This window comes from Vigna unguiculata, chromosome 4, assembly GCF_004118075.2.
Source record: "Vigna unguiculata cultivar IT97K-499-35 chromosome 4, ASM411807v1, whole genome shotgun sequence".
Lineage (NCBI taxonomy): Eukaryota > Viridiplantae > Streptophyta > Magnoliopsida > Fabales > Fabaceae > Vigna > Vigna unguiculata.
The window spans coordinates 23,976,168-23,985,048 of record NC_040282.1 but is presented as its reverse complement, the minus strand read 5'-3'; positions in this window follow the sequence as shown (position 1 = coordinate 23,985,048).

Here is an 8,881-nt window from a genome sequence, read left to right as displayed (position 1 = left end):
CTATGAGGATTTGAAGGATAAGTATGATGGGGCTGTTGGGGAACTGGACGATTTGAAGAATAACGTCATCCAAGAGCATATTAATGGTTTCGAGAAGGGGTTGCGGCAGGCGGCCTTCTTCAATCCGGATGTGGATGTCTTGGATTCAAGATTTGACGTAGATAAGGACGTAGTTGGTGGGAAGTTGGTGAGGGAGGATGAGGGGGATGCTGAGGAGGTGGAGGAGAAGGCGGCAGAGGAGGAGAAGGATGCGGGAGCTGCCGTGGGGGGTGATGAGAACAAGGGGATGTAGTAACTTCATTTCTTTATAATTTGAAACTTGAATTCTGGTTGTATTAATCCGTACACTATTTTACTTTGCCCTTAATATGATGAATGCCTTGTGTATGCTATGTTTGTTATTAGATGCCGATAACTTGTATGATAGTGTTGCATTAGCGGTATGGTATAATTATGAGGGGGTGTTTTGATGTATGTGATGTTTGGCGGATTAGTTTTATTATTGAGGGTGTTCGACTCTGACCGTTTTATTTGAATTTAAACGAATGAACCAAGATTAAAGGGTGTTCGACCCAGGCCGCTTACTTGGGGTAAGGGTGGGGAACTTAAACAAATGAACCAAGATTAAAGGGTGTTCGACCCAGGCCGCTTACTTGGGGTAAGGGTGGGGAACTTAAACGAATGAACCAAGATTAAAGGGTGTTCGACCCAGGCCGCCTGCTTGGGGTAAGGGTGGGGAACTTAAACGAATGAACCAAGATTAAAGGGTGTTCGACCCAGGCCGCTTACTTGGGGTAAGGGTGGGGAACTTAAACAAATGAACCAAGATTAAAGGGTGTTCGACCCAGGCCGCTTACTTGGGGTAAGGGTGGGGAACTTAAACGAATGAACCAAGATTAAAGGGTGTTCGACCCAGGCCGCTTACTTGGGGTAAGGGTGGGGAACTTAAACGAATTAAGCAATAGATAAAGGCATAGAGTCATAAAGTAGGGAACCCTTCTTTTTATTTATTGAATAGGGGTGCCTCGTTAAAACCTCCTTGGCCAAAACCCTCCTTAGGGAAAAAAGACCAAGTGAGGAAAAAGAGTACACCCGTGGTTACAAGTATTGATTCAACTATGATACATATTTAGCTGAAGTAGAACTTGAGGTGGGATACATTCCACGTGTTGGGGATCTCTTCCCTAGATAATTGTTCCAGGCGATAAGCCCCTCCTCCTGCGTCTTCTCGTATGCGGTACGGGCCGTCCCAATTGGCGGAGAACTTGTCATCCTTCTTTCTAGCACTGCTGGCCATTCTCCATACTAGGTCTCCGACGACAAATGATCGTGGGTGTAGGTTTGCATTATATTTCCTGGCAGCTCGTCGTTTGGCGGCTAGATTGCGTATTTGGGCTTTTTCTCTGAGTTCGGGAAGGAGGTCGAGATGTAAGGCCATGTTTTGGTGGTTGTGAGTTGGGTCGTATAGTTCTCGGCGCAGGGATGGTTCGCCAATTTCTACCGGTATCATGGCGTCCGCGCCGTAGACTAGGCTGAATGGGGATTCGTTTGTTGATGATTGAGGGGTGCATCTGTAAGCCCATAGTACTTCTATTAACTCTTCAGGCCATCGACTTTTGGCGGTATCCAACCTCTTGCGTAACTCTATGAGAATAACTTTGTTTGCTGCTTCCGCTTGCCCATTGGTTTGTGGATGTTCTACAGAGCTTGTGATGTGTTTGATGCCTAAGCTGGTGTAGAATTTGGCTAACTCCTTGTCGATAAATTGTCGGCCATTGTCTGTTATGATGGTATGTGGTACACCATATCTGCATATAATGTCCTTCCACACGAACTGCTGGACTTGCTGGGCCGTGATGGTGGTCAATGGCTTGGCTTCGATCCATTTGGTAAAATAATCAACGGCTACGATTAGGAATTTTACTTGCCCCTTGCCGGGTGAGAAGGGGCCGAGGATGTCCATTCCCCACTTAACGAATGGCCATAGGGACAGTATGTGGTGTAGTTGTTCTTGTTTTTGATGGATAAGGTTGTCGTGCTTCTGGCATGGCTTGCACTTCCTGACATGATCCTGGCAGTTCGCTTCTATCGTGGGCCAGAAGTATCCGGCTTTGAGAACTCTTGCGGCCATGGTGCGTGCGCCTGAATGATAACCACAAATTCCTTCGTGTAGCTCTTTGATGATATATTGGGCTTGCTCTGCCGTGACACACTTAAGTAGGGGTTGGCCGTATCCGCGTTTGTAGAGGTCATCGCCTACCATAGTGTACCTGGCGGCCTTGGCCAGCCAAGTTTTGTCCGCGTCGAGGGGGGGGGTTGCCGGTTTTGAGGTATTGAATGTAAGGGGTGGTCCAGTTTTGGGTTTGGGTGGGAGTGATGTTGTTTGATGGGGTGTGGGTTAACGTTTGGCAAGTGTGTGTGATGGAAGGTGTGGATAGTGTTTGTTGTAGTAGGGATCGATTACGGTTTTTGAGTTTGGTACTGGCTAATTTGGAAAGGATGTCGGCCCTGACGTTGTCGGTTCTGGGGATGTGTTCGACGCGGACTTGTTCAAAGGCGGATTGAATAATCGCGCGGACTAGGTGGTAATATTGTTGAAGGATGGGGTCTTTAATTTGGAATTCGTCGTTTAGATGACCTATGGTGAGTTTGGAGTCGGTTTTGCATGTTAACTTCTTGACGCCGACTTCACGGGCTAGGGAGAGGCCGACGAGGATAGCTTCGTACTCGGCTTGGTTATTCGACGTTTTGAAAGCAAAGTGAAGAGATTTCTCGATGAGGATGTCGTTGGGGCCTTCTAACACGATGCCAGCGCCGGCGCCCCTTGGGTTTGAGGAGCCATCTACATGAAGTGTCCACTGGTCCTCAACAGGTGTTTGTTGTAGGTCATTGACGAAGTCTAAGAGACATTGGGCTTTGATGGGGCCGTGGGGTTCATAGCGAATGTTGAATTCTGACAGCTCCACGGCCCATGATGACATGCGTCCGGCTAGATCCGGCTTTTGTAATATTTTCTGGATTGGGTAATCGGTCTTGACGGTTATGGTGTGGTTTTGGAAATACGGGCGTAGGCGGCGTGCGGCGTGGACCAAGGATAGGGCTAGTTTTTCTACCATTTTGTACCTGGTTTCAGGGTCTTGTAGTGTTCTGCTCACGAAATACACTGGATGTTGCGTGCCTTCTACTTCTTGGACAAGGGCTGCGCTGACGGTATGATCGGTGGCCGTGATATATACCAGCAGGGGTTGGTTGAATTCTGGTTTGTGGAGGATGGGGGGTGAGGTTAGGGATGTTTTGAGTTTCTGGAAGATCTGTTCACAATCATCAGTCCACGTGAACCGGGCGGATTTCTTTAGGAGTTGGATTATGGGTTGAGTTTGTTCCGCTAGTTTTGGCAGGAAGCGAAAAATGGCCGTGAGGCGGCCGATTAGGCGTTGGACTTCTTTGACAGTAGTGGGGCTTCGCATTTCGATGATTGATGAAGGATTAACCCCAACCAAGGATGGAGGCACATGCTTAAGAAGACTAAGCATGTTTAGAAAGGTAGTTCACTAATCCTTCATCCCTTTCATTTGTGTTTGTTATTTTTTGATTCCCTAAGTTGGCTTAGTTGAATCAACTTTAGTTGACTTGTTGACCTTTGACTAGGTTTGACTTGTTGACTATAGTTGACTTGACTTAAGCCAACATGCTAATCTATGTTTATTTGCTTTGTAGGTTAATTAGGAGTAAGAAAGCAATGCTAGGTGGCGCATGGTGATTGGGGAGCATAAATGATGTGGAGGAGAGAGTAAAGCAAAGGCATAAAGCATAAAGTAAAAGGCATAAAACAAGTGTACCTATGTACCTTTGGTCTGCTTTGTTTTTAGCACACTTTTGCCACTTTTTGGAGACATATGAGACACATTCTTTGTCTCCTTTTGTGCTAGAACGAAATTAGCCTTGCACACACCATAGTTGGCTCTTTTGCCTCTCATTTTTGTAATCTTATTTGACCTAGTTTCTAGAAGCTAGGGTTAGGTTTTTGTAGAGACATCCTTAGGTATCTTTTTTTTTGCTTAGAGGCCCTTAAACTCTTCTATATAAGGGGTGCTCCTAGACATGTAAAAGGGTTGAACATTTTTGAAGTAAAAACACTCTTGTGTCTCAACCATTAATGACGTTTGACCATTTCATGGGCTGGATCTTGACCTGGGCTCTAGTTTGGGCCATGAGTGGGCCTGGGCCCCAACCCAGGCCCTTGAGACCTATTGAATGCGGGGGCTTCGATTTTCGCTTAAGTTTATTGGAGTAGTCGGCCTGGGCTTTAACCTTACCAGATGTGCTCAAGTAATCGGTCTCGACCGACTACTTGCCTAGATGGCTTATGTGTGTGATGTGAAGTGCGAACTCGGCGGTCTCGATATGCACACTGTTTACTTGGTCGAGTTTCTAGAAGCTAGGGTTAGGTTTTTGTAGAGACATCCTTAGGTATCTTTTTTTTTGCTTAGAGGCCCTTAAACTCTTCTATATAAGGGGTGCTCCTAGACATGTAAAAGGGTTGAACATTTTTTAAGTAAAAACACTCTTGTGTCTCAACCATTAATGACGTTTGACCATTTCATGGGCTGGATCTTGACCTGGGCTCTAGTTTGGGCCATGAGTGGGCCTGGGCCCCAACCCAGGCCCTTGAGACCTATTGAATGCGGGGGCTTCGATTTTCGCTTAAGTTTATTGGAGTAGTCGGCCTGGGCTTTAACCTTACCAGATGTGCTCAAGTAATCGGTCTCGACCGACTACTTGCCTAGATGGCTTATGTGTGTGATGTGAAGTGCGAACTCGACGGTCTCGATATGCACACTGTTTACTTGGTCGAGTTTGGCTAGGTACGGTACACCAGTCCCCCAGCCTTGTCCGATATGGGTTGTCGGTCAAGGATGATATGTGTTGATAAGCTAGCAGAACCGGCTAGGTGTGATACACCCTTAAATTGAGAGTATTAAACATTCTCATGTAAAAGGAAAATATATAATAAATAAAAATAGTAAAAAATAATAGAAATATTCAAATGTGAGGCATAATTTTTTTTTAATTGACATACATCATTTAAACATAATTACTTAAAGGTTATGATAAGATTAAAAATATATTGGAGATGCGAATGAGTTTCATGACAAACCAAATAATTAGAAGAAATAAAAAATAGAAATAGAAATATATATATATATATATATATATATATATATATATATATATATATAAGATTACTTAATTAATTGTGAATATTTTAAAAATTTAAACAAGGATAGAGATATGGTGGGAACGGGTATTATGACGGGATTATGTACAGCCCCATACCCATCCCCATACCTAATTAAAAAAAGTCAGAGATTCCCCATACTTAGTCAATGCGGGATTCCCCGTTAAAACGAGGACGGATTCGGGCAATACCCACGAGGACGGATTTACTTGTCATCTCTACTTGTGTGTAGTGGCGGACCTTAGAAGGTCCGCAGGGGGGCCATGGCCACCCCCAAAGATTTTTTTATTTTTTTTAAATATATTTTTTTATTTTTTAAATTGACTTTTATTTTTTTTATAAAATATAATATTTAATATTAATAAATAATAAAATAAAAAATTAAACATAATAAAGAATAATAAAATTTATTAAGATATTTTTTTTTGTTTTTTGTTTTATTTTAAGTTTCTCACGTATTTTATTTAGTCATTCCTTTTGCATCTCTTCTTTTGTTTTTTGTTTTAAAAAGCAATAGAAAGTTAGATATAAATTTATTTTCTCGATCTTAGTTCTTATCCGTTATCTTTTAAGATAAAAAAAATGGTAACTATCTCCCTTCTCTTAATAGGAAAATATTAGTTTGATACTTAATTTTTTTTTTCATTTTATGAGTTTTTTGTATTTTTATTTTTTTATGAATATAAAAGAAAAGTTATGTAGTATATGTTTTTTCATAGTCATTTCTTAAATGTGACTTGATTATCATATTGTTTTAGTAATTATGTCTCTCAATTTTTGATTAGATTTTGATAAATTATTTTTTAGTCTTACTTTTTTTAAAATAGGTATATTGATGAAAATAAAATAATAGAATCATTTTTTGTGAAGTGATAAAAGGGAAGATACTATTGAAGATAAAAACAATACAAATTTACTTCACCTATTTTCAAGCATGATATTAGGAATTCAATTGTTGGATTAGAGAACCATTTCTTAAAATTCAAAGAATCATCATCGAAAGTTTCATATCAATTCTTTTGAATTATAGGCGGAATGTTTCATATTAATTCTTTGAAACTTATTATAAGAAAATGTGCTCAAATATGCGAATATTCAAGGAAAGAGATGAAATTAGAAAAACTAATTTAAAATGAGTTTCATATCAAATACATTTTCAAAACATACAAGAATTTCAATATTAAATTAAATATACTTTTGTTATATTAGTAATAATAGTTAAATATATAAAATTTGAGTATATTATTTTTGGCCCCTTCAAGATTTTTGACTAAGATCCACCACTACTTGTGTGCTTACTGAATTGCCTATTTATAATTTGTTTAATAAACTGCTTGCTCTTTGATATGTTAAAAAATTATTTTTGTCTCTAGCTTACCCTTTCTCTCTTGTGTTTGTGTTCTCTGTTTGACTTTTTTTCTTTTGCAATGATCATCAAATACTTGGTGTGAGCAGACGTGGAGACACTACAAGAAAATGTCTTAATAATAATCAATTTTAGTGACTAAAAGTTGTTAGTCACTATAGTGACCAATTTAGATACCAATTTAAAAAATTAAAATTTATTAGTTACTAAAATAGTCACTAATATAAATAAAAAATTATAATTGGTCACTAAATTTGTCACTAATTAATTAGAGAGCAATTTAGTAACTAAGTTATTTTGGTAGCCAAAACTTAGGTAGCTATTTTTTAGTGACCAATTTTCTTTGGTATCCAAAACTATGGTAGCTAATTTTAAAAACCAATTTAGTGACCAATTATAATTTTTTATTCATAATAGTAACTATTTTAGTAACCAATGATTTTTTTACTTTGTAAAATTGTATCTAAATTAGTAATTATAGTAACTAACAACTTTTTGTCACTAAAATTGGTTACTAATAAAACATTTTCTTGTAGTGAGATTCTTGGGGATCGTTCAGATGGTGGTGATGCTGCTGTCTAGTTTTGAGCATGGTAGTTAATGCTCTTTTGAGCATGGTAGTTAATGCTCTTTTGAGCACCTTTTGTCGAACGATTTTATTTGTGCAACTCCTTGCTCATGTGAGTACTCTTAAGTTAAACTATCTCATGTTTAAGTTATGTATAATGGCATTGTGTTGTGCCTTTGGTTTTCCCTTTAGTATTTGGATAACTGTAACAAAGGTGGTTATTTCCCTTGTACTTTATGTGATGATTCTAGAGATGACAAATAAACTCGTCCTTGTGGGTATTGTCCGAACCTGTCTCTGTTTTGACGGTGAATTCCCACATTGACTGGGTATGGGTATGGGAATGGGGAATCCCCGACTTTTTCAATTGGGTATAGGGATGGTTATAGGGATGTACATATCCTCGCCATATCTCTATCATCATTTAAATTATTAAAATATTCACAATTAATTAAGTAACCATATATATATATATATTCAATTTTTTTATTTCTTCTAATTATTTGGTTTGTCATGAAACTCATTCGCATCTCCAATACATTTTTCATCTTATCATAACATTTATGTAATTATGTTAAAATGATGTATGTCAATTAAATTTTTTTATGTCTCATATTTGAATATTTCTATTACTTTTTAATATTTTTATTTATTGTATATTTTCCTTTCACATGAGTATGTTTAATACTCTCAATTTAAGTGTTTAATAGCATAAACATTTCATTTACTAGGTAATATAAAAAAAATTACTTATTTTTATTAATTTTTGTTTCATTTGAAGAACTCTTTTGTTTCACCAAAACAATTATTTCTCAACCATTGAGTATATATGTTGATATTTAAAAAGTGTTCTTAGATGTCTAAAGTATTTTTCATCTTATCATACCCTTACTTATACATTGGTTTTTCCTTATGCGATTTCTTTTAATAGTTTCTCAAATTGTTTCTAAGACATACATTTGTTAATTTTTTAATATTTTTATTTTTTGTTTATTTTCATCATGTAGAATACTATTTCAATATATTTTATCTAATTATTTTTATTTTCTAACTCATTATATCAATCATACTGTAATTTTTCACTATAATTGTATAAATAACTTTTATTTACTACAATATCAAAATTTAATGTAATTGCCATGAAAATATTTTTATCACCATCCAACATATATTGGAGTTCAAAAGATACAATATCCATGTTAAATTTATTTTATTATTTTTATTATTTGTTATTTGCATCATTTTGATTAAGTGATGTATTATCATTTTTATTAGTGTATAAAAAAAAAAGATTCATTAGAATTTAAAAAATTGAAGTAAACAAACATTTAAAATTTATTTTAATTTGAATATTTGTTTTCCTTTAAATTTTTTTAAAAATATTTTTAAATTTTATCAATTAGGTTTCATTAATGTTTGCAATTTGTAAATTTAATAAATGTTTTAGTTGTCATGAAACTTTATTTGATATTCCAATCTAAAATGTAAACAAATATAATTTATTTCAAAGTATTTGATATTGAAGAAATAACCATCCTCCTAATATTGAATATTTGATAATATTATGTTTTTTTTACCGCAATTTTTTATTATTTTATAAAAATTAATTAAAATTTTTATTGATGTAGTAAGGAAACATGTACGGGTATGGGTACGAGATTATACCCGTTACCCAGTGGTGATGAGGATGAGATAAAACTTTGATACC